General features: G+C 37.7%; 1 long non-coding RNA gene across 2 annotated transcripts in view; it reads right to left on the bottom strand.

The window, feature by feature from the left end:
• The window catches only part of LOC141737930 (uncharacterized), a 43,513-nt gene that overhangs the window by 2,135 nt on the left and 14,517 nt on the right, over positions 1-26,861 (bottom strand). For both annotated transcript variants that reach the window (XR_012585276.1, XR_012585277.1), the window contains exon 3: positions 5,167-5,414. This is a non-coding gene — a long non-coding RNA (uncharacterized LOC141737930). The remainder of the gene's footprint in view (positions 1-5,166; positions 5,415-26,861) is intronic.

Below are 26,861 nucleotides of genomic sequence, written 5' to 3'. Positions count from 1 at the left end.
ATAAGACTTGAATCATTTTATACTTTCATTTGTTAAACAGAACTAGAGGATTCTCATTTACAGCAGTGTTAAATGTGAACTAATTCTGCTGAAGTGCACAGAGTTTTGGCTGAAAGAAGGACACTGAAGCCTGGTCCATTCTATCTAGCTGTATTTCATGGGTGCTACTCTGGCTGCGTGAAACCTCTTTATTATGTAGCTCTTGATCCCTGTTTTGCTGCTGTAACACTTGTGATGTTGTTCCAGTGCCTGACCGTGATGCTGCTCTATCTAGGTTGCAAGAACAAGCTTCCAAGTGGAGTTTAGCTATGCAAATCCAAACAGTGCCTGCAGTAGCTCTTTGATAGAAAGAGCAAGTTGGGAACAGCAAGGGACAATCCCTCCAAGCTTACTTCTGTCCACATGCATTTCTTACACTTGCAATGCTAGCTACGCATCAATTAAATATTGCCCTGAAGTGGCATCTTTTCTGCAGGGAGTCATGCAGCTGATTTGGCAACCCCTTTATTGTGCCACTGCTAAAACTCACAATACAACAATTTAGTCTTTAACTTTCTTTATGAAATACTGTTATGTACTTTTCAATAGGGGGCACTGTGGTCAAGAGTGGGATCAATTCTATAGGACACCTGTTTTATAAAACAAAACTTCTCCAGTGACTAACATCTTGGGAGAACAAATTTCTCAAAAGCTACAGTGTCTGCAAAAGCATGAGATGATTAAATTCCTTTTTGAGATTTGTATTTCCAGTATCTTCATTCTGTTCTTCAGATAAATAATGTAATTAACAGGGACAAGCAAGTATTATTAATTATTTCTTCAACACCACCCGTGTGTTTTTGTGTATTGAACTTACAGGAGAACATGGCTTTTGATGTAAGGGTCTTACCATCTTTTACATATACAAAATGTAATTCAAATAGATAATCCAGCACAGCTTTATGAACCTTCCCATAGAAAACAAAGAGAGGTAGTGAGAAGAAAAGCATTATATTCCTTCATTAGATGTGTTTAAGATATGATACAGTCTGAAGAATAACAGTCTCTGTTTGAATTTTTAAATAAAATTCTCAATAAACTGGGACAGAATTTCCAAGGATTACTTTAAGACTTTTAATCTTTTTTTTTTTTTTTTTTTTTTTTTTTAAGGCAGGAAATACATTAGTGCTTTGCTGATTTTTAAAGCAGGAAATACATCAGTGCTTTGCTGAATCAGGGCCTGAAAGAGCAATCCAGTCACACTCTGGGACAAAAATATCACAGTGCGTAAAATATCCATAATGTGATTAAAAAGAAAAAGGTCATTTTGAAGCTTAAAAAAATTTAAGAGTTGAAGCTTTAAAATGTTTCCACACCTAGTGTAAGCAACATATAGCTTCACTAATGTTCACCTAATAACACAGCTTAGCTAATTACACAGCTTGAACAAAGAGCTTTGTGTCACTGGGGACAGAGGAAAGGAGCAGGTCAGTCTATTCTGGAGTTAGATGGCAGAACAATAGTTCTTACAAAACACCACAGCTAACAAAGACCAAAGGCAGAAGTTGTCATCACACCATACTTCTACTACACACACCTGGAGAAGGAACCGAGTCAAGTATCTCAGCAGTTCTGTGGTAAGCGTTAAGTTTGGGAGGAGAGCACTGAGCTGGGAAAGATTTGGAAGCAACTGAGCAAAGAAATTGCCTGTTCTTGGAGCCTGACTGTGCTCATTGAAAGAGGACTTTTTTTTTGGTAAATAAGCAGGGTGGCAAGAAATAAATACCTGTCTCTATCAGGAACTTCTCTTCCCAATGGAAAGACCCCATAATATTCCAAGCATGGGTTTTGCCACTTAGATCACAGGACAACATATTGGTGCCAAGAGACACAAACACCTAATTAATTAGTGTGACCAACATGGGTCCCTACATCTGCTGTATTCACTTGGAGTTCAGTGTGCCAAATGAGATCGCCACCTTTTTGTGACACACAGTATGTCTGGTTATATATTTGTACTGCATTTAGCCAATAGAGTCATGATTTTGAGTACAGACTTTAGCTGCTGTCACAGTACAAAACGTTTTTTTTTTTCCTATTTCATCTTAATTTTAAAATGGAAAAGCAAAGCAAAATGACAGTGAAAAATTAGAAAAGGCTATAAAGCTTTTGAAGGACTTTGGAGTACTCTGTGCTAGAATACAAAAGCCCTATTAGCTTCTTTTTCTCAAAACATAAATGTGGGCTCACATCTTTAGCAAATATCTGGAAAACGTTGAATTGTACTACAATTTCTAGCAGTGTTCTTCTCTGATCTTTTTTTGCTACAGTTTCGTCCCTCCCACCCCTTTTTCAGAGTCCATAGCCAGGCTGTCATAAAGAGTTGCTTAGAATGATTCACATTTTAACAGTACTATGGATATGTAAAACATGAATTAGTCTTACTAAAAGAATTAGAACCAGAATGTAAAGCAGAGAAAATACTTTTTCAAGGAGCTGTGAGGTTCACTGTAGCCTCAGTACCAAATTCAGCTCTTGGGCTTACAACTTCATGGAAATTGCACAAGGTACCACACAGGGAAGATGGATCCCACAGCGTGTGTCTTTCTCTGCTGAGTTCCATTAGACATATCCTAGGCTCACAAGTTTGGCATGCTCGGACAACTTATTTGTGTTTGTAAAACAATAATTTTTATTCTTTTTTTTATTTTTCCCCTACAGAAACTTTCCCAAATATTCCCATGAATCCAAAACACGGATGTAAGGCATCACATCTCAGTTCTGATATCTCTGTACCCTTCTTAGACCTGAAGGTCATTATCACATTCAAGGGTCTGAAATGCACATAACACACATTTTCATTCTGACAACAGGAACGAAGGGATGAAGACATGTGTCATCACACATCCCTGGAAGAACAGCAGGAGGCATTGAAGGTAAACACAGTAACAACGTGTTCCAGCCCTAGCTGAATTTCAGCTGGAAAATGAGCACAAAGATCAATTGAAGTCCCAGCTGAGTCATATGACACCATTAAGTGCAGAGAAAACCTTTCTTTCCTAATATCAAGACATTTGAAATCAGCTTTACTAGCTGAGTTTTTAATTCCTCATTGTTCACAGCAGAATGCTCCTCCCTATAAAATTCAAAACTGTTGGCAGACAAAGCTAAAAAGATTGCTAACGGTTGGTAAGTGGGAAAAACTCTTTAATTTGGGCATTTTATGAAGGACACAATAAAACGAAGCAAGACAGCTGAACGACTTCTTGCCTCCTGCAGTGAATTTTAAATACCCAGAGAAATAAAAGGCTGTCATCACCTCTAGCAGTTTATGGTCAGCCTTGTAGATGGGCTGAAGCAGTGTGCCGTGAGAGCATGGGGCCAAGACAGAGAGTCAAACCCAAGCCTTTGGCTTCCCTGCTGAACAGAGGCTCAGACAGGTCACAGGGGCAAATCGTGCCGAGCCTTTGATAGAGTGTTAGGGAAGTATTTTCTGTTGTTCACTTCACTTCTGGAGGCACACAGAAAACATGTTTGTGTCACCAGTGGGAAAAGAGTTGCCTTTTTACCACGGGAGCAATCATCTGCCTTTTTTTTTTCATGACCAAAATATTGACGTTGACTCACCGCAGAACAAATATGATGGGTACAAGAGTAATCAAGCAGTGAGTGAAGCTGATGAGTGCATTTCACATCTGAGACCTGTTTCCCCTCCTCCATCCCAGGCTGAAGTGACTGTGAATTATTTTAATTAATCTGACATAGAATGTCATAGTCTAAATGAGTTCAAAAGATTTCGAGACAATCCACAGCGCATCACAAATATCACCTTCAGCTACAGTCATTTCTGTAGTCCTAAATCTGAGAGACATGCAGATAAGATGACAGGTATAGCATAAAAGAATAAAATATAGTAGAAATCAATTACAGTCAAGTCATTTTTCTTCCTTAAGCAACAAATTTTTATAAAAGAGAAATTACTACAACAAAAGTGACTGTAATTTCGTTAATGATTGAGAGACTTACATATTTTCCCTAAAAACTAAATTTCCCTCTTTCAGTGTAAATTATAAATAAATTGTCTAGTTTTCCACGATTGCTACAGTTCATCATATTGGAAACTGTGCCACCTGCACTGAGAGATACATTCAGTAACTCATGTCCTTAACAATCAGATGTAATTAATATGATAGTCACAATTAATATGATGTTTTCATATCTAAGATGAAACAGGCAGATGGGGACAAGAGTCTCACATGCATCTGGTACCAAATAATAGGAGCCTGGCAAGAGATTTTTTGCTTGACTTGCTATTTACATATTTGATTAAGTACTAAGAGATTTTATGTGTGAGTAAGCTAGAGACTAAGACATCCCATAAAAAAATCCATCACGGTAATCTTTCAGTTTCCAATGAAAATATATAGCACGTGTAGCCCACTATCTTCCCGTTTTAAGAAGGATGTCAGTCTTCAAGCCATGCAAAAAATGCCATTCTCAGCAATGCAACAGATTACGTAATTAACAATAAGAATCTCTCCTGGTAGTGGAAGTCCAAGCAAGAAAAGAAACACAGAGAACTAAAGTATTTCTGATATTTTTTTCCAATCTGAAAATCGAAAATCTAAGTCCCACAGAGTTTTGCTGGGATAATCGCTATGTTACCAGCCTCAGTAAGCATGGATCGCCCCTCCCACCTCTTTCTGAGAACAGCTTTCACAAACTTCTTCAGTACAAATGGTACATCTAAGCAGGGTATCTGCAACCCTGACTCTTGTCTCCTGCTGTTACCTTTCCAGGCCCATCTTATCTCGGAAAATTCAGTTAGTGGAGAAGGAAATAACAACTCTGTCTTTCTAATAACAGGTTAATTTGGGGGGGTTTCATGATATATGAAAAGATACAATCCACCCTGTAAATCCATGTCCTGCATATATTTTGACTCTTTCATGAGAGAGGGTCTCTCACTCTCTTATGTTGAAGCTATTCCACTTTTTTATGGAATAATTAGTGCTGGCTTAGGGCAACAATCATTGACCCTACTCTTCTGTCAGCTTTGAGATAGACAACTCAGGCTAAGATCCAATCCTAGATACTAAGTAATTTATTCTCTTCTTCCAGGGACCTTTTCTTTGTTTTTATAATTATGTTCTTTCCTTCTAATTACTTTGGGGCATAATAAAATACCTGTTATTTGGTAGTGCCAGTCTGCCTGGGCAGTTCAGGTAGTGTGGTGGCAGTAATCCATTCTCTTCGCTGTTCCATGGCTGTTTTTCTTCAATTACTGTATCATCTCCAGACTTTGCCAGTGATGATTTCCTCGGGTTCTTTCTTGTTTTGGGGGGGGGCATGATTGGGAGGGGTGAGTGTTTGGGTTTGTTTTGTGGTTTTCTTGGTGGTTTTGTGTGTGTGGTTTTTTTTCCCCCAGGCTATTCCTACAAACAAAAAACAGAATAGGATCAGTCTTGGATCAAGGGTAGAAGTTAGCATTATGTATCCAAGGGCTGATTGTTTCTGATAAATTCATATGAATGTGTGTGAATTATATTTCCTAACAGGAATTCTAAGATAGAGCCTCATATGAGGCACTGCTATTAAAAACTCTTTGTCAAGTGTTTGTAAGTGGTGTAACTTTGGATCAAGGTTGTGAGTGACGCAGCTGAAATGAAGGGGAACCACATAAGAGCTCCTCTATAATTAACAGTTTAAATTCAAAAGAGAAAACTTGCAGGAGTTGAATTGAATGTGGCAGAGACTAGAATCTGACTAAGTCAAAAGTACAGGAATTTTCTTTGGTTTTCATTACAAGCAAAGTAGTAGAAACTTGGAGAAAAGGGCCTCAGATGTAAGTGGATGAAAAAGTGTCTTCAAAAGTGAGAAAAGCAGTAAGGCTGTAAGAAAAGGAAAAAGGGTTTAATCAGTAGTGAGAGTTATGTGTTACAGGTCAATACGTTTAGAGAAGTGAGAACTGCGAAAGCCAAGTTAAATTAGATCTTGCAAAGGATATTAAAACAAATACTGAAAAGTTCCTTATCCACATAATTAAAAATAGATCAAGGAAAGAGATTAAATATAATCTAGATATGGCCCCAAAACCTGAATTAGTATTTTGCCTCAGTTTCAGTAAAGAGGGCATTAAGCATAATAGAAGAAACAAGCTAGCTTGTAGAAATCAGGGTCTACAAATGTAAATTACCATAAGTAGGATGCAAAAAAAAATTTCTCTGGATAGTCAACACACTCAGGTTGGGGGACATGATAATCCCTATCAAAAAGATGATATGATGTGATATCATATCATATCATATCATATCATATCATATCATATCATATCATATCATATCAATCTCAGGTAATTTTAAGTCTTTCAGCTCAATGTAGCTTCTGTTTTCAGTTCATGTAGTACCACTGGAGCTGTGAAAAGAAAAATGTGATTCAGGCACTTATTTTTATGTAATGCTTTAGAACTAACTTGAAGGAAAAGAATGAGTTAAGATTTAAAAGTAAACAGATAATATAATTTAAACAAAAAACAAACAAAAAAACCCAACAGCAACAAAAAAAACCACATGAGCTTGTTGAAATTATGATAGCCAGGCTAACAGACTACCTAGATGCCCTTCGCAGATGATTTTAAATGAGTAGTAGATAAATGAAATGAGGAAGAAATGACCGATACAGACCTCAATAAAGAATTTGATATCATAAATCATACTAATAAAAATTAATAGTATAGAGCACAAGGTCATGTAATTTGATATTAATAACAATACTTATTGCTATCAACTGGGATTTCATCAGTTTGAAGGGATAAAAGGGAAAGAACTGCATTCAGTTGACCATAGGTTAACTATGGACCATGGAGATGAAGTGGCTGCAAAACAGGCAAGGCAATCATAGATAAAATGCAGTAGACCAAATATTTCCAGGAAAGAGAAGTAATCATTAATGCCATTGTACAGTACACTAGTAAAGACCTATATGTACTATCGTGTACAATTGTTGCCACTCATGTTAAGAAAATATATTCATTCATGTTAAAACAGGTACAAAGAAGGATTAGTAGGATCATCAGGGGTATTGAGAGCATCTCCTGAGAGAAACTTCCAGTGTTTATTATAACAAAATGAAGGCCAGAAGAGGTTATGACTGTTCTCTTTAAATACATTAGTGGTAAACACCAGGGAGAGATAAGAACTACTTAAACCAAAGGATGATCTTGGCACAAGAACAAATGCATATAATCGGGCTACGAATACATTTAGTTTGAAAATTAGGAAAAGGTTTCTAACTCAGAGGACCTGGTCTGTGGAAGACCTTTTCAACAGGAAATGCAGGGGGAAAGCAGAGCAAACCCCTGTTTTTTTAACAGATAAATTTATGGAAGTTGTCATTAGGACAAAGCTGCCTCTGTCAGTTGAAAGGTTTACCTTTGTATTTTTATGCCACAAGCTCCTAACTTCTACTAGTTTAATGTGACACTTAACAAAATTATATATATTTTATTAAGTGAAAAAGATCTTTTAGAATAATATATGGATTTTGTTAGACTACCATTTCAGATTATTCAGACAGATATTCGCTCCTTAGAAATGGCACTACTGTAACACAGATACCCTAATAATGACAGATAAAGACACAAACACATACACAAAAATAAAAATAATACTTTGGCAATGACTGGACATATATGGGCATGGGACTAATGATAATTTTTCTCATGACTACTTATGCACTATTTCCCATAGACTGATATTTATATAGAGTAGGAAGCACAGTAACAACCTTAGAAATAATAATTTGATTAGCTTCATAGCTTTAGAATAGATTTCTGGCAAAAGAAACCCCATAAGGACACAAGCTCTGCTGAAAAGTTTTCGACTCAAGCTTCAATTCAAAATTTTACTCAAGGGTGTTGTGCAGAGAAATGGTATCAAGGCTCCACAGGCAAAGAACGTTCCTTGACTACTGTCAAATCTGTTGGCCTTATATCTCTTTCCTAAGACAAAACATGCCATACATATCTTATATACTTCTATTTTCACATTCCACCGCTGATCGCGTATTTCAAGAGAATTAACAAAGAAATTCATTTTTAGAGCATACAGAACGCAAAACAGAGTTCAACATCACTTGACTGACCAAAAGGGAGTCTACCAATTCCAAATAAAACCCATGAAACAGAAGGAGCTGCAGTGTAATTATTTGCTCAGAAATAATTCATAAGTTAACATTTTTCACTGACAATCCCTCCCAGGTGCAACTCAGTAAGGAGCTTTCCATTAAAACATACACCCAAGGGCCCTTTCAATTTCTGGAATATAAAACTGAAGAAAGTGAAAAAGCTTTTCATCTCTAAGGCTGTTACCTCCAGCTTCTAGATGCCAAGGGTACACTTGATTATATTAGTTTAGCAGCCAGAAAAAACTTTACATTTTGATAAAAAGTTGAAAAGACAAGACAAATAGTGTTCTGTAGGGAATATTACAAAACCTTAGAAGAACCAATTGAGCACCAACAGAGATGTGTAAGGCTTCTTTTCACAAAAATCAGGCCTACTTACTGATGTTCATCCCCATACCTTCCAATTCTTCTATAAACGTAGTCTACTATAACTGCTATTTCAGATGAACTATTGTTTTTCTATCAGCGTGACAAAACCCAGTATCTGCAAGCATCTAATTCAAAAACATATTGAGATTCTCAAATATTTTAGGAACAGATATGAATATGATAAGATAAATGTCAGTTAGTTTGGCATAAAATTTTACAGTTTTTCAATGAAAAATGACTGGTTTGTTTTCTATTGTTTTGAATGTTCTTTTATTCAAACCATTTTGTTTATGTATTTGGATAAAAGAAGTAATTTATGTCTCTCAAGAAGAGTTCCTACAGCTTTTACAGGCTTCCATGGAATAATCATATGCTAGCTCTTTTTTGTAGCAAGGTTTTACTGAAAATTAAATTGATCTACAGAGTCTCTCACAGTAGCAATTTGCCAAGCAAGGATATCGTCAGTACCCATATAAATGAATAAAAGCATAATATCAACATTGTTTAGGGACAACATAGAATCTCTAACTCTAAATTAAACAATGAGATTATATGCCTTAATGACATGATAAATGAACATACCTTCAAATTCTTATTTTAAAAATGGTATGACTAAATTAAATAATTCTACTGTGATATCACCACCTGTGTCCTTTTTTATGAACCTCACTTCTAAATAGTTATTTCAGTGATTCAAATGTCTGGAATAATTCACTAGCTTGACACGATGAACCATTCACAGTAACTTCGTGCCTCCTGTTGTAAACTCCAAAACCGATACTTAAAATGTGACAAGGCTTTTTCATGTTTTATTTGGCAAAAATGATCTTCTTAAGAGGACTATTCTTTCTGAGGCTTTATATTCTCTGCAATTTCTCTGACACTATTGCCAGGATGCTCTAAAGAGAAAATCAATGTGAGTTGCAGCAGTTTTGAAAGAAAGGACACAAAAAAAAAAATCCTAAAAATTAAGTCATGGGGCTTCTTTCCCACCAAAATTTTGTAACTGCTTATCTCTGCTTTCCTATACCTGAGACTGGTTATGGATTATTAAAACTATAGATTATGTAAAACTAAACAATTAACTATTAAACCCCTTTCAATGAGAAGCATCGGAGTTTCTTTCCCCCATTCAATACCATCTGCAAAGACTCACATTTACTGCAAATCAAATAAAATTTGATAGTAAGGTAAAACCCTATAATCATGGCACCAAGGGAGTCAGTGGGAATTTTGTCTTTGATTTCGCAGGGGTCAGGATCTCACCCATAATGACATTGCTTGGAGGGGCTGTAAGAAATGCTGTCAGGTGACTTAATACCAATTTGTAGTGTACTTGCTGTAAGACATCCTGCCCCAGGCCAGAAAACTTTAATTTTACAAGGTGACATGAACATAGGTTAGAGACTATTCATGTTCTTTTCATATATATAATACTGCTGACTTTCCCTTAATTGGAGCAAAGGTCTGATTATCCCCAGAGACACCTCAATGTATTTCTTCAGACCAGACTTTAATTCCCCTGATGATCCATCATTTCTTGGGTCTATTTCACTTGACAAGGCCTTGACCAAAGCCATACTCCAAAACTCTCTAATCAAGAGCATATAATTGATTGCTCATGCATGACTCTAAGACCCATGCTCCCACCAATGAACCATAGGTCATGGATCTTGGCATCATATTACAGCTTGATTGCAGCCAAAAAAACTCAGATCACTTTTCAGATCAACACATAAGCAGATGCACTACTTACACTGCATACACATAATTATCATCTGTTAAATAAAATCCGTCTGACCTTGACTGTGTGCACAGCACAAATGTGGAAACAATGAGCATAAGTTCATTCGTTGCCTTCAGGATAAGGGATTTATTTCTACACTCTTAGTAGAATGTACCCATCCAGGAAAGCAAAGGAGAAATCCCAAATTGTAGCCTTCTCCCTCTTTACTGGAGCTGGATTCTAGCTCCTCTCCCACAGAGCACCTCTGGCGATTGTTTGGTCAAGAATGTTTTTAGAAGCAGCAGAATAAATCTTTAAAATAAATGTAACATCTAAGTTCACCTCTGTCTCAGTCCTAAAAATGTTTACTATGGAGTTTAATTCTCATTTTTCACTTCCAGTTTTTCCCACAGTTACACAGAGCTGGGTGAATTTCCTCTTTTAAGTTAGTATTCATCAGTAGATATTGTAAAATGAGTTTAAGTGACTCATATAGCAGGAAGAGGAAAAAATATTTGAACATAACTCTGCCTGGCTTTGAGATGTACGCTACATTTGGGGCTGGGTTTTTTTGTTTGTTTGTTTTAACCAGTAGTTGATGTGATATTACAAAAGTGCATGCTATTAGTTTACATATGGTCATATAAAAGGTCGTATAAAGGGAACTGTTTTCAAAACTGAGCTTTCACTGTATTACATATAGGTGCTGTTAAGTATTTTTCTGTGGTAGTTACACTTTCATTCCCACTCTTCATTCTATCCCTAATTATATTGTTGTGAAATGACATGCTTGTCACCTAGTGTGTAAATGCACCTTCAACCTGTATAGCTTGACAAAAAATAAAACCAAGCTATTTTTAAATAGCCAATGCATTACTCTCATACTATCACTGGAAATCCAAACTGTGTTTATACTGCTTTAGGGCTTCTGATGACTAATAGTCAACGCAACTACAGTATACACGATTTAGAAGTTGAATTAGGTATAATATTTAGGGCTAACTTTTCGTGAGGTACTACTGCTACAGGGGGAGACGATTTACTGGAAGAATGCAAAATTTCTTCATTCTGCAGTTCTGTTGCAAATTATTTCCCTGTCATCAAGTATAGAAGAAGCTCGCTCCTTTAAAAAAAAAAAAAAAAAAAAAAAGAAGAAGAAAAAGAGCAAAAAGTTAAGGTCAAATGATGCTTATCTGATGTCATTTACACTGATTTTACATTTCCACATGAATGAAGCTACTTTAATTTTTCATTCTTCGTGGATCAGAATTGCATTCCCTGTTTTAATGCCACTGTACCACTGCTGGATTTTTTTCCCCTCCTCTTCATTGTTCTCACTTGCTAATGTCAACTTCCTCCTTTTGTCACATTCTGAGGAAGATGCCAAAGGAAAGCATCGTTAGCAAATACAGAAGTCTTCAATGACTGAGCTCCCATAGCTGGGAAAATCAAGGCACTGATATTTAAATACAAATTTCTTCATTTGACAAAGTCAATCTGGCAGTCCTTTACCTGCCAGGATAACTGAACTCCCAGTCTAACAGAAAAATGAGCCTTTTGGATTGCTGGGGGTTAAACCAAGCTGCCAGGAAAGCCAGGGGAGAGGATCTGACTCCCAGATGCCTCTGCTAGAGAAATTAATCCTGGAGTTTAGCATCTGGATCCTTCAACTGCCAAGCTTGCCCCAGTCGTCTGTTTCATCGCTGGGCCAGATTAAAAAAGAATGATGAGCAGGAGCAGGTTCTGCACCATCAGTGACAAAAAGAAGGAGAAAAAAAAATCAAACCACAAAACAAAAACCACCAAACCCAAAACCCCAGAAAAAAAAAAAAAAATAAATCAAGCATGTCATGCCATTGCATGTGCATGCTAATGCACTCTGAAACAATGCCCTGTTTTAAAGCTATGTCAAGAAAAGCCAGTCAGGTCTGTTGGTTTGTTTTTGCAAACAGTGTGGAAGTTAGAGGCAGCAAATTTGTGCAGGTTCAAACTCCCATTAGAGTGCCACCTGTCAAGTTTTTCTTTGAGCACACAGGTTTATAAAATGTATTTTGTTTCAGGGTGAGAGCAATCCTCATCAAGCATTCCACTCTCACATGCACCTCGTACACCCTTGTAATGTGATTTCAAAATACAGATGGGCTCCACCTGCTAAACTCAAATCCAGATCTGGGCGTAGTTCCCCTTACAAAGTTCAGATGTTATATTCTGGGGATCTGAGCTAGTCTCATCATAGTTTGGCGTCCATCTGCGAAGTTGGATGTGTATTCAGATTCTAAAATCCCTACTTCGTAATTCATGTCAAGATCCTCATATTTTTATTTGCATAAATGTAGGATGCTCAGGAGGAAATTTTGACAGTTTGCCTATCCATACTTCAAGAAAAAAAAAATCCTTTGTAACTCCATCATTTTGGAATCTAGCATTTTCGAAAATTCAGTAAAATTGGTCTTTGTTTTTCCCCTTCTCACAGCAAATTTTGCAAGCTTCAATCACATAATTGGGAGACAAAAAAGCAGGACAAAACATCACTGATCCACTCGCCATATTGATGGCAGAAATGGAGTGAGAACCAACATTACAAAACTTATTTTTAGAGTGGTCCCTCAAAGATAATGGGTACCCTGGTGAGGTCTATCTGATTTAGAGGGAGGAAAAATTAATCTATCTCCATAGTTTTAATAAGACAGCTGGAGTTTTATGCTGCGAGATGATTCTGTGTATGTCGCATTTAAGGAATGCATGCTGTCTTGGTGGTAGGAAATGTGTCTCCTTGAACAGCTACAATCTGCTATAGGGAAGGATAATTGATTTATCTGCATTATAGAGAGGCCAGGCCATGTTAAAGTTGGTGATAGGAAGGAATGAGTGCTGGGAGAGAGACCTGTAAATGCTATTCAGCTATTCTTGCTGATTCTGGAGGAGTCAATAAGTAAGTATACATCAGAAATTGGGGTACAATGCTCAGATTAGCCAATACCCTGATCTCCCACAGAAACATCACACAGCAGAGCATGTTACTCAGTCTTTTCCAACACAAGTCTATATGCAGCCATTGTCTTCAATTTAAGTGGTCGTGCCTACTAGCTTAACATCAACATTGTGCCATGTCTGTGTTTGTGTGGCCAGACTGTACCCAGAGTACCCTCTCAGTGTGAGACTACCTGGTGTAAGTTATGTTGGGAACATAAGCAAAAGCAAAAAGCAGAAAATTTCTGTTGCAACAACTTCAGACCAAAAAATTCAATTTTTTTATTTACCCCTTACTCCATGAAAAATGGTTTGGTTAACATGGCTAAGACTTTCAAAAGCTTCTGTTTCTAAGGACACAATTCTTAAGATCATGAAATATAAAGGAATGCTGTTTTAGAGAGCACCAGAGTCAAGTTGTTTTAAAAATGCGTTTTTCATCTTCTTAAGTAGAAAAGCACATGGTCTGTGTTATCCAAATAGCTTCTCATTTTGAAAACACTGGACCACACTACTGAATCTTGTTGCTTACATATAGCATAGCTACAATATATATTTGCTATTGCCACAATGAATATAATTACAAATATTTGGAACAACAAAAGGAAATGTTTCTACATACAGAAAATGTGGTTTATTCAGTAAAAAAAAATCTTTTGACAGTAGAATTCTTTCCACCTATAGAATTTCCTTTTTCAGTGTTTTTTTTTTTGTTTTTCAGAAATTCCTTCTTTTCAGATTCTTAGGGAAAAAAAAACAAAACACAACATATCTTTTTCAGTCCTCTTTCAGAAATAGAAATGTAAGTAAATTTCTCTATTATTTTATGGCAAAAATAAAAAATAAAAAATTGTGTGTGCCATAGGACAAATTTAGGCTCTAAGCTCAGTTATTTTCCACAAACAATCATAAGTAAAGCAAATGAAAATCACTAGATTTGTAGATAAATGTGTGAGCTGCTGTAACAAAAGGGATATTTATGTTGTCTATTTGTTATTACTTACTATGTGAGCATTATGATGTTTGTTAAAAATTGAAGTAGCTGGGGCTAAGTGAGGAAGTTTTCCTTTGTACCTTGTTATGCCTGTTTTACTCTGGACCAGATTGACTCCTGCCCCAGAAGACTTGGCCTTTTCTCAAGAGCAACTGAGTAAGCTCCACTGGAAGAAATATCTGAAATACACAGTGAAGCAGGCAGAGAAAAACACAGAAAATGGGGAATTTTAAATATAAATGGAGCCAAGAGACTTATAAGAAAAACAAGGAACTTTCTCACAGCAGAGGTGAACAAAGGGGATCCAGACTGTATAGAAATTGCTGAACTAAAGAGTTGCTGGCTGAAAAGCAAGACCCTTTTGCCTAGTTTGACTTTATTTTTTTTGTTTGTTTGTTTTTTATATTTCTGAAAAAGAAAAACAGCTTTAAATATTTGAAGATATAAAGATTGCATTTGTTATCTTCTAGTATTCTCTCATTAAAGAAAGAATGGAGCAATTCCACTCCATGGCCTTGGCTACCTGGGGTCCAATCCCGACACTTTTACGAGCTCTTTGTCTAGCTCCTTAAAGCAAGCACAAAATTAATTTAGGTTATCTGACTGTCGACTGGGAAAAAAAAAGAAAAAAACAAATAGAAATTATCCATCAAAGGAAGAGACGTAAAAACTAAGTTGATAATATGGAATACCTTGAAGATAAAAAGTAAATGGAACAAACTACAGCTGATACTAATTCTAGAATTTTGATTGGGAAATCATAAATATGGATATGTATTGTTGAATCACACCATTTAAATCAGGCAATGAAATTTATTAGCTGATGAGAAATGTTGAAGAGGTGGCAGAAAAGCTCTCAGAATAGAACCTGTTTCCTAATCAGATCAGAAATACATACTCTATCAAGCAGAGGAGTCAAGCTGTAATTCAATAACTTTAAATACACAAACTAGATATTATGAATCACCCTTGCGAAACAGGGGGTCCATACTCTATTTCTACAAGATATTGTGTGGGTAATCTTTTCCATACCACTTCTTTTGTGTCGTAAGCCATGTTATCGAGAACCAGGTGCAATAAAAGACTTAAGTGCCTATCTAACTTAAATACACAGTAACATTCAATTTTAAGCCTGTTTCCTAGAATGAAATTCAAATCTCAGAGCTAAGTAAGCACATGTAACTTGTGTACAAGTCATGAAGAACATCTCAGAAGGGTAATGAAAAAAACTCGATAAAATGAACAAGAAACCAAAAATAAGAGGAATGCTGATCACTAAACTTGCTTGAAATTCAATGCGGTTTCTGGAATTTGAGTCCCAAAAACCTAGGCACCCCTCCTCATCTTAGATCCAAGTCTCAAATTCTCCCCTTGGCCTAGACTGCAGTTATTGTTCTTTCAAAGAATGAGATATCCTAGGTAGGGCTTAAGGTACATTTATATTTTGGAAGAAGAAACAGTGCTTGCCATGAGAAAAACATTCAGAATTGTTTGTTGCCCAATGCTTATTCTGTATAAAATACAGAAACAAAAGCTGGCAGACAAGAACCTATGACGATCCGCTAGTAGGGGACTACTTCAATAACTGGAATATGAAGCTATTCTACCTCAGAATGCTCTTCCTGATCCTGTGCATTTCCTTGGTTCTACAGCATTACAGTGGTACAGCATCGACAAGAACATGGATCCATATCTCCACATAACCCCACTTGACTCACCCTTTGCTGTATATGCTGTAAATTGAGTTTGCAGGTGGCACTCCTGGCAGGTGGCAATGCTGGGTTTCATCTCCTTTGTGCTAAAAAATCATAAGGACTAAGATCTATTTCTCCAGTGATTGCCCTACCTACCAGGGGAGAGACAAGTGAGCAGGGAAGGAAAAAAATTATTCCAGTCAGACTTTAAAAAGAAAGCAGATTCAACTGCATTTTATTATAGGCTTAATTCAACTCGTTTGAGCTCCTACTTTCTAGATCTCAATAAGGTGTAGGTGGGTGCTCTTAGCCTGGGCAGTTCTGGATAGGCACAAAAAGAACTGAGGACAGTAAGGACATTTCAGGCTGGACACGAACATTGAATTTTAACCATTTGTACATATAGGCAGATACTAAGCAAAGATTTCCTTATATAGTAATATTGGCTGTAGTGTACATTTGCACTGCTCAGAGGAGAGCAGGTCCACAGGAAGGCTAATGTATATTCCTTGGCAAACACTCTGTACAGTTTAAATTGATTACACTCTATACAACTTACAATTAGTCCTAAAATACCTATTGATCAGTTCCATGCATATTCAAAGTGACTTGCAGCATGTGGTATTCAGTTCTTCTACAAAATAGCCCATGTTCGCCATATGGCATTACCCCAAGGACCTTTTGGAATATATGTATAAAACAGACTTGAAAGTGGCAAATTCAGGGCCATGCCACGCCTGGCCCATCAGTGCTACAAGAAGAGGAATGAAATGGCAAGACCCACACTTAAGTCACAATACACGCATTTTTTGAGGCTTCCTGAGTCTTGTTTTAGGTGTCTATTACACCTTGAAACTGACCTTTGAGGACTAATTTTGAAAGGTACTCACGTACCAAAAAAAAAATAAAAATCTGTAGCTGAACAAACATTTATAATCTCTAACTACGTATAAGCAAAAGTAGGTCCTTACTTTCATACCCTAGTAGCATCAAAGCTTTGCTTGAAAATGCCAAATAAAATCCAGAGATCCTTTTAATTTTATTTAGGTGAAATCAGCAAAATTGGTCTACTGTTAATTTGCTAAAAACAGGTTAATTGTGAAATTGCATACTCTTCAACATGAAGTCAATTTACACAGACCAACAGGAAGGATGAAGAAATTTAAAAATATCATTTAAATGAAACAAATGCAGTATAAGTATATCCACATTCTGAAGGGTAAGAGATATGTATTCAGAAAAAGCAATATTACTGACATTACTAAAACAGGTAAAAATAAATTATGCTGAAAAAGTAAAGGAGATGTGGAGCCTGTTTAGTTACATTCTGAAGCTCTTATTATAAATAAAAGATATTTTAAAATACCTGTACAAATTAATCACAAAACTGGTGAAATCGTGAAAGTCCATTTAATAAAACTCTGCCAAAATAGTCATCTGGAATCTTTCTGTGTACATGAAATCTGTTAATGTAGAAGACCTGTGCCTGCTAAATCTCATCCCAGGTGGTCACTTGCATTCCTCAGAAATAACCTGTTCTGATAGCAGTTTATCCCTTTTCTGTACGTTTTGGCTATCATTTGTGTCAAACAATAGGGAATTGGGTCTTGTACCTTCAGCTACAGGTCATAACCCTTTTTCATTCAAGTGAAACTATTACTAAGATTCATGAACTGTGTAGTGTAGAAATAAATCTTGTGAATTCATCAATACAACGATAGTAAGGTTTTGATGACAACAACTAAGGCCTTGTTTTGCCTAAGAGGAAAATAATAGTTTTATAAGCTGTAATGAGAAGAGAGAGGGATGATTCATTCTGCGATCCTTAGAAGGAAATGAAAAAGAATTGTATTTCACCAGAGAAGTGAATCGTCCATCTCCATGTGATTACTAAGTTAAAAAAGGGAAAGAGCATGAAAAAGTATTTTGGACAGAGGAATATCAATGCAAACCGAAAATGACAGATGACTGAGTCTTATGGAATGTTTTTGAAGAACCTGCCCAAAACAATATTGAGGTAAAATCATAGATGCCATCATCTAAAGAAATTAGGAAATAAGCTTTGAATTTAATTACATATATATGTATGTCTATATAGAATCATAGAATCATAGAATTGCCTAGGTTGGAAGGGACCTTTCAGATCATGGAGTCCAACCATCAACCTAACACTGGCAAAAACCATCACTACACCATATCTCTAAGCACTATGTCTACCCGTCTTTTAAATACCTCCAGGGATGGTGCCTCAACCACTTCCCTGGGCAGCTGGTTCTAATGCTTAATAACTCTTTCAGTGTAAAAATTTTTCTTAATATCTAATTTAAACCTCCCCTGGCGCAACTTGAAGCCATTTCATCTTGTCCTATCACCTGTTACTTGGGAGAAGAGACCGACCCCCACCTCTCTACAACTTCCTTTCAGGTAGCTGTAGAGAGCGTCAAGGTCTCCCCTCAGCCTCCTTTTCTCCTTTTCTCTAGGCTAAACAACCCCAGCTCTCTCAATATATAAATTCAAGATACATTAAAAAAACCTCCATAGATATAACTATCTTATTCCTTAGTCAATTTAAATTAAAAAAAAATCAAATAGGTGAGTAAATACAACTGTGTTACATAAGCTGTTACCTACCTCATTTGCCAGGAGACAAACAGAAATGATCTTCAACATCAGTAGCATCAGCCAAACTGTGTTTTAACTTTGAAGCAACCAGATGAGCAACCCACTGAATTAGCCCTGGGAGTCTCAGAAGTCACAAGCACTGTTCCAGGTGGATTCATGCACTGCTGCTTTATAAAACAGCAGAAGTACAAATGGAATAGAAAGGACTATTCCTACATGTATATGGATCAACAGTCATTTTAGGAACCATTTTGAACTGCACTGTTAGGTCCCTTCTGTGCTTTAAACTGGGATAGGTCTGTTAATTCAATTCACTTATTTCATCTGCAGTATGCAGGCATCAAAATGAAGAAAACCAGTAATGAGACAGGCAACTATTTCCAAAATTCTACAGGGATCTCACATATCTATTTACTCCTCTTCCTGTTCCCTCTTCTGAACAATCACTGTCATTGTATTTGTCTTTACTCTTCTCCATCAATGCTTCCACTGCCTTCGGCAAACTCCTTGTTACCCTCTGGAGTTATACTGTTACTGTTGAGGACAACGCAATAACTTCCACTCATTTTAATGGTCCAATGCCAAGGCCTAACTTACTAACTTTTAATCTTTGTCTGAATTTCTCTATCTTTGTTTTTCCAGTTTTTTTCACCTCTTTCAATTACCTTATGATTGCATACTCTGCTGCTGAAAAATCTCTGCTGCTGCTGTATTTCAGTTATACACTATAGCATTTATATTATTTAATTATGTGAAGAGTTCTGGGAAATAGGATAATGAAAGGCATTATAAAAAGCAAATGTACATTGTATTGTAATTTGGTTTGGTTACTTCAGTGTGTTTATATATTTCAAGACTTTCTTCCCTAATAGTTAAATTCATTTATGTCACAGATGTTTGGTTATTGGTCTCCTGCCTCTTCTTAGAGGTACTGTAATTGAGCACCTGCGTGTGGGGACAGAGGGAATTGGGGGTTCTTGATTAATTTTCTCCAGCTATAAATTATTTATTGTCTTGTACCATTCTCCTATCATCCTCTTTGGGACTCTTTTAAACTGTCAGAAATACCTATTTACTTTTAATTGATTGCCACTCTGTGCTCAATGAGTTTTCCTAGATGACAAACACAGAAGAAATATTAAAACTAGCCGTATCTAACTAGAATAGGAAGGAGTGGTAATAGCACAAATTATTGATAACAGCGGAGTCTAATCTTTTAAAGTATTGAACTCCAGGTAGGAAAATCACATTAGCCTCAAAGAACGACTAGTGAGTTTAAACTTCCTGGGCAACCTGCTGTAGCTGACCCTGTTTGAGCACAGGGATGGACTACTTGAACTCTAGAGGTCCCTTCCCACCTCAGCAATTCTGTGATTCTGTGACAGAGCTAACTAAGCATCAAGTTATCTTTTTGATAGAAAATTAGGAGAGTGAATATGACTCCTTACAATCCCATGCACAAACTTGTGCAAATCCCACTACTTCTCCAACCTGTTTCTCTGCATGTAAAATGAACCTAATGTTACTTGTCTTTTTCAGTGTGGCACTTGCATGTATGTTTAAAAAAAAATAAATTACATTTTGACTGCATTTTATATTAATATTGTAACTGTCTCTGTCTTAACATAATTTGTCTTCAGAATCTGCCAAGCATTTATCTCACAAAGATTAATGGGACATTGAAAAAAAATTGCCAGCTTTTCAGATGTTAATTTTGTCATTCTGGTTCACAAAAAGCCCTTTTATAAGAGGTGAAAAAATAAAATTGTTATCTTGTCACAGGAAAATATTGTCCACAATGTCATGTGGAAAAACACTCTACCTGACAATATCTGGAGAATAGCAGTAGCTGTTACCTTACGGTAGCAGAATCATTATAATATACCCAATAAATAGAAGGTCAAAGGTATGGCGCCAGAGAAGTCAGGAAAATAATGACAACATTTGTAGGAGCCAATGGAACTGTTAGCAACGTAACATCCAGGTTCAATATCTGTCTGCAGACTCAATACCCTTATAAATGGATGACTGTGAGCCAACATCATCTGTGCAAAACATCAGGGTACAGAAAACTCATATTGTAACTGACTACTTAAGTGACTTTAAAAAATATTATAGGGAGGCATGACAGAATCTATAACAATCTTGAGCAAAATTTTAGATATATCAAGAGTGGGATTTTTTTAAAGCATTCAAATGATGTGGGAGTACAAGTCAACATAGCCACAATTTACTATATTGACATTACCATAAGTAAGGCAAACATCACAAAAATTCACCATATCATCTCTGTCTGAAACCCTGGACTCTACTTCCTGAAAAAATGTTCTTATTGGAAAGGAAACTTTTAAAATGGGGACGCTCATGTCTGCCTTCAAAATGTTTATTTATATAGCCCAGAAGCACAACACACTCACAATACACATTGTCATACAGAATGCGTACAAGGCCTTATCTGCAGGGATACAAAGCTATACCATCCCATTAGGTTTTAGTGGGGAAAAAAAAAAGATGATACATAACATACTGCTATATCTAAAGCTCCTGTCACAGTGCTGCTGGTGTTCTGTTGCTCAGCTTTGATCAAATTACTTTACACTCATATTTTACACATGTGATGAGAGATCCACAAAAAGATAATTGAACTCCTCTTTTCTGGACAGCCAAATAAATCCTTGTGCTCCCTCTGCACTTACTACCTGCATACACTTCAAATGGGCTATTGCAGTCAAAAGCAGACACTGGAAAGTAAACTATGTAGTCCTTTTTCTATACTAATGCCACGTGGCATTAGCACCCTTTGCTGAAACCTATAGACAAAGAACACACAATGGAACATAAAATCTGCAATAAGAATCTTAAATGACTTATCCTGATTATTTATTTAATAATCTATTCTGGTTTGCATATTATTGATTCCTTTCACAAAGCATAAAGATTATTTAGTAGAACATATTTTTATATGTTTTGCATGAGCATAGGTATTTGCATTTACCCTTGAATTTTAAGATATTTGCAATGGTATTTGTTCATCCCAATGTATACTCACCCTCTTTTCAGAACAGGACTCTTTCAAAGAGGGTTGACTCTTAATTCCAGCAATATTTCTATATTCAAACATAATTACCCCCAAAATAAAATCATAACAAATTACTCGTGTATACATTGAAATTCTTTAAAGGAATAATAGGAAGATTCACTCATTTAAATACAATGCATGAAAGACTGGGGTTTTCATTTCCTAACCAGGTATGTTGATAATATTTTAACTAAGCCATCATCTTTATTGTACTTCTACAAAGACCTTATCAAAAACCAGCAGTGCTCGAGGCATACTAAAATTGTAAGGATTTTCTCTCTCAAAGAATTAACACGATGCCCCTCTGGCACTGTTTAGAAATTCTTCATTTGCTCCACAAACATTAAAATGCTGGCAGAGCATAAGTGTAAGAGAGAACACCAAATTAGCATTATTTAACAGCATTCAAATTCAGCCTAATTTTTATAAATTATTTCTTGAAGGTTACTACCATGTAAGACAATTAGTAATAGAAGATATAAGGACAGGAAGTTTTCAAAATTAAAACCAAAGTTACAAACATTGTAAATATTTGTGCTTTAGCACCATGTCTAAATTACTTTTGATTAGCAATGCTAAGGCAATGCTATCAACCCTCCTAAAGGAGTTACAAATCCTGGTGATCAGCCCTGTCTTTTCCTCTCTTTCATTTTTCTATTAGTGTGTTGTAGCTGGATATCATGAGTACTCTTACACCAAGCCATTGCATTTTAGTCAATTTTGAATTAAAAGTACATAATTTTTCTTCCTATTCAGGGCATTTTCAGTAATTTCAGACCCATCCTTAGAAGGCAGGTCAGAAGGCAGGTTGCAGCCTCTCCAGAAATTTGACCAAAGGGTGTTGAGCTCTTGTTCCAGCTGACTCCTGAGGGTCATGTACTCCTAGGGAGCGTCACACACCATTTCAACAGGTACTAGGGTAGTATCCAGAAGTACTGGATCTAGAGTGGATCTCAAAGGGACAGCACTTTGTGCAGATAGGAGCAAGAAACTCTGCTGAGGACAGTGTACACATGCTCAGCAGCAGTAGACACACCACAAAGCAGAGTCCCCAGTATGCACTGGAGCAACTATTCCAGCTCAATGGAGACCTCAACCCAGTTGGAGCTCCTGAGGAGGGATGCAGTTCTGCAGACCTGGGGCCACAGAGTCAGAGAGTTCTGACACAGTTCTGCACAGAGGCCTGGGACCTCTCACTGATCCTGGGATCAAGGATGATGGGCTTCTCACCTGCAGGATATGAGCACAGGGAAGGGTTTGTGTCACTAAGTAAAAGAGCTGTGGGAGGAGGTCAGCAGGCTGCGCAGCATCAGGGATGACGATAAAGCGATTGAACAGATCTTCTCTGGGACCCTGCAGGATGCAAGAGCCTGAGCCACCAGCCACACTGAAAGAAGGGCAAGAAGGGTCTGTGCTTATTGGCTTGGGAAATGGAGACTCCTAGGATGGCAAAGGGTGGAAGCTCGTAATTTTTGGCAGAAAATTTTCAGTAGGATGGCTCCTGCTCCACTACACAATAGGGTCAGTGCCCTGGTAGCAGATGGGAGGCAGGGACCTGTGTCCAGCTGTGTCCAGCTTCTTTGATGTTCACAGACTGCTAGGAAGAGATAGGATCCACACGACTATCTGGGGAAGAAGCAACTTCACCAACAGGCCAGTCAACCCTATGAGAAGACCTTTAAAGTAGGAATGACAGAGGAGAGAGATGATAACCCACAATCTTCTGAAGGTGGACTGGAATGGCAAGCGGAGGGTGCCAGATCATGTGAATGGTAGAAACCTTATAATCAACAATGCTGGGCTGAAAGGGGCCAATGTTAAGTGCACTTAAATAAGGAAGTGCCTACAGGACTGCACCATATGGAAAGCTCTTGTACGTTTTCTGGAAAATCAGCAAGACTGGATGCCCATCTGAAGTACTTCTACGCTAAGGCAAAAAGCGCAGGGAACAAAGAAGAGGAATTAGAGGTTTGTGTGCAGTTGCTGAGCTATGATGTTATGGGGTCTCCAAGACCAATGCAAAAGTCCAGAGCAAGGAATACTTATCCTCAGTGAGGGAATATCAGACTAGGGAACATTTAAACAAACAGGACATACACAAGTCCATGGCGTCTAACAGAATCATAGAATGGTTTGGGTTGGAAGGCACCTTGAAAGATTACCTAGTCCAACACCCCTGCCACAGGTAGGGACATCATTTATTAGATAAGGTTGCTCAAAACCCCATCCAACCTGAGTTTGAAATTTTCCAATGATGGGGCATCCACATCTCTCAGCAACTTGTTCCAGTGCTTCACCATGCTCCCCATAAAAAATTTCTTCCTTCTGTCCAATCTAAATCTATCATCTTTCAGTTTAAAACTGTTGCCCCTTGTCCTGTCACTACAAAAATGCTCTCTCCATCTTTCTTATAAGCCTCCTTTATCTATTGAGAGACCACAATAAGGTCTCCCTGGAGTCTTCTCTTCTCCAGGCTGAACAACTCCTACTCTCTCAGCCTGTCGTCATAGGAGAGGTGTTCCATGCCTCTGAAAATTTTTGTGGTCGTCCTCTGGACCTGCTCTAACAGGTCCATGTCTTTCTTGTGCCGAGGATCCCAGAACTGGATGCAGTACTCCAGATGGGGTCTTGCGAAAGCAGAGTAGATGGGGAGAATCACCTCCCTCAACCTGCTGGACACAATTCTTTTGGTGCAGCCCAGGACACAGTTGGCTTTCTAGGCTGCAAGCCCACATTGCCAGCTCACAACCAATTTTTCATCCACCAGTATCCCCACATCCTTCTTCATAGGGCTGCTTTCAATCAATTCATCTCACAGTCTGTACAGATACTGGTGATTGTCCTCACCCAGGTGTGGGACCTTGCATTTGGCCTTGTAGTACTTCATGAGGTTTGCATGGGCCCACTCCTCAAGCCTGTCAAGGTCCCTCTGGATGCCACCTCTTCCCTTTAGTGTATCAACTGCACTTCTCAGCTTGGTGATATCCCCAAACTTGCTGAGGGTGCACTCAGTCCCACTGTGTGTGTCATTGATGAAGATATTAAATAGTATCGGTCCCAGTGCAGACCCTTGAGGGACAACACTCATTGCTGGTTTCCACGTGGACATTGAGCAGTTGACTGCAACTCTTTGCATGCAGCCATACAGACAATTCTTTATCCATCTGACAGTTCATCCATCAAACTCATATCTCCAATTTAGCAGCAAGAGTGTTATGGAGACCATATCAAATGCCTTACAGAAGTCCAGGTAGATGACATCTGTAGATCTTCTCTTGTTCACAGATGTATTTACTTCACAGTAGAAGGCCACTAGATTAGTCAGGCACAATTTGCCTTTGGTGAAGCCATAGTGGCTGTGTTCCACATGTTTTGACATAACTTCCAGGAGGTTCTGTTCCACAACCTTACTGGGCATTGAGATGAGGCTGATTGGTCGTCAATTCACAGTGTCCTCCTTTTTACCCGTTTTGAAAATGGGTGTGATGTTCCCCTTTTTCAAGTCACTGGGATCTGTGCCTTTGTAGAATGCATCCACAAATGCCGAGGAAGCTGTCTGATGTCATTGTGAATCCAATCATCTCAATTACTTTTGAAAGGTCATAGTGATCAAGGGAGGTTCCTGAGGAACTAGAAGAAAGCAAATTTCACCCCCACCTTCAACAAAGGCAAGAAGTATGATCCAGAGAACTACAGTTCAGTCAGCCACACCTCAGGCCCGGAGAAGGCGATGGAGCAAATAACCCTGGAAACCTTTTCCAAACACATAAAAGGAAAGAAGGTGATTGGTGTAGTCAGCATGGATTTAGAAAGGAGAAATCATACGTGATCAACTTTGTATCCTTGCACAACAAAATGACTAGCTCAGTGGATGAGGGGAGAGAAGTGGCTGTTGCTTATTTTGACTTTCGTAAGGCTTTCAAGGCTGTCTCCCATAACATCCTCCTAGACAAACTGAGGAAGTATGGATGAGATAAATGGAAAGTAGTGTGGACTGAAAACTGCCTGAACTGCTGGGATCAGAGGGCTATTATCAGTCACATGAAGTCCAGCTGCAAGCCATCCTGCAGCGCATCCCTAGCTCAATGAAATTTGTGTGCCTGAGACACCAGCATGCTTATGATAATATAATTTCTAATCACAAGTATTTCAAACAGAAGAGTCTCCAAGATCCCTTCAGAAAGAAAAGCACTACTGCCAAGCAACCATCCATTCAAGGCAGTGTAGCTATTTATCTACGATATTTCTCAGACATTCCTTCGAGCAGTTTTTTTTCAGCTAAAGCTATTTTCCTAACAGTATGTAAAAATGGAACTTATCCAGAGAGTCAGGCATCAGCCTCAGTCTTAATATTTGCCAGGAATCATTTTGAAAATAAATGCCATTAGAGAGTTCATGTATTTAGAAGTGAGCTTTAACCTCATCTTTTTTATTTGGTTTATCACAAATGAGATCTATCTATTATGCTACCCCCAACAGTGTAAATACATGGCTAGTTGCAGGAGTTTACACCTACACATAGCTTTCATACATCCTTAAAACCTTCAAAGTAAAATAAATTTTAATTGTGAATTATATAGGGGCAAATAAAACAAATCAAAGGCAAGTATCCTAGAACTACCAAGAAAAACGAGGAAGAGTGCATGCTTATGCAAGGCAACAGTATAATGTAGTTCATTTAAACGCTTTCATTTTTTTAAGTTATGTCAAAAAAATGAGCCAAATGCAATCATAGGTAAACTCAATGCAAAGGACAAGAAGGGTAACACAGCTGAGACGGTAAGTTGATCAGATCCTAAAGACAGATGGAAAGGAGGAGGAAAGACAGAAAAAGAAAATAGGAAGATGATCTGCATGGGGATTCTGCGAACTAACGGTGTAGAACAGCGAACCTAGCAGCTCTGGGCCACCATTTCTGAGCTCGGCTCATTGTCATTCTTCATTAAGGGATTCTGAGATCCGACTTTCTGCTGCAAGTAATTGCCACATATTTCCAAAATTATGCCAGCCAGTGCTAATTCTCTCTGTGGTGAAGGTAACTATTGCCCTTGAGCATGGAATGCTCTGGGAAATGAGTTATCCTTCTAATGCTCAGAAGAGGGGATATGACGCTAGTACAGGAACAGACACTGGCGTGTGCTGCAGTCATGGGTAATGCTTCATTTACTTCAATAGCTCTCTTTCTCCCTCTCTCTCCTTCCAAACTCCTTCCCAGTTACTCATTATTGCTGCACTGAGGTGAAT

Source organism: Larus michahellis, chromosome 1 (assembly GCF_964199755.1).
Source record: "Larus michahellis chromosome 1, bLarMic1.1, whole genome shotgun sequence".
Classification (NCBI taxonomy): domain Eukaryota; kingdom Metazoa; phylum Chordata; class Aves; order Charadriiformes; family Laridae; genus Larus; species Larus michahellis.
Note: the sequence above shows the minus strand (reverse complement) of the source record. Positions and strands in the feature narration are given on the sequence as shown.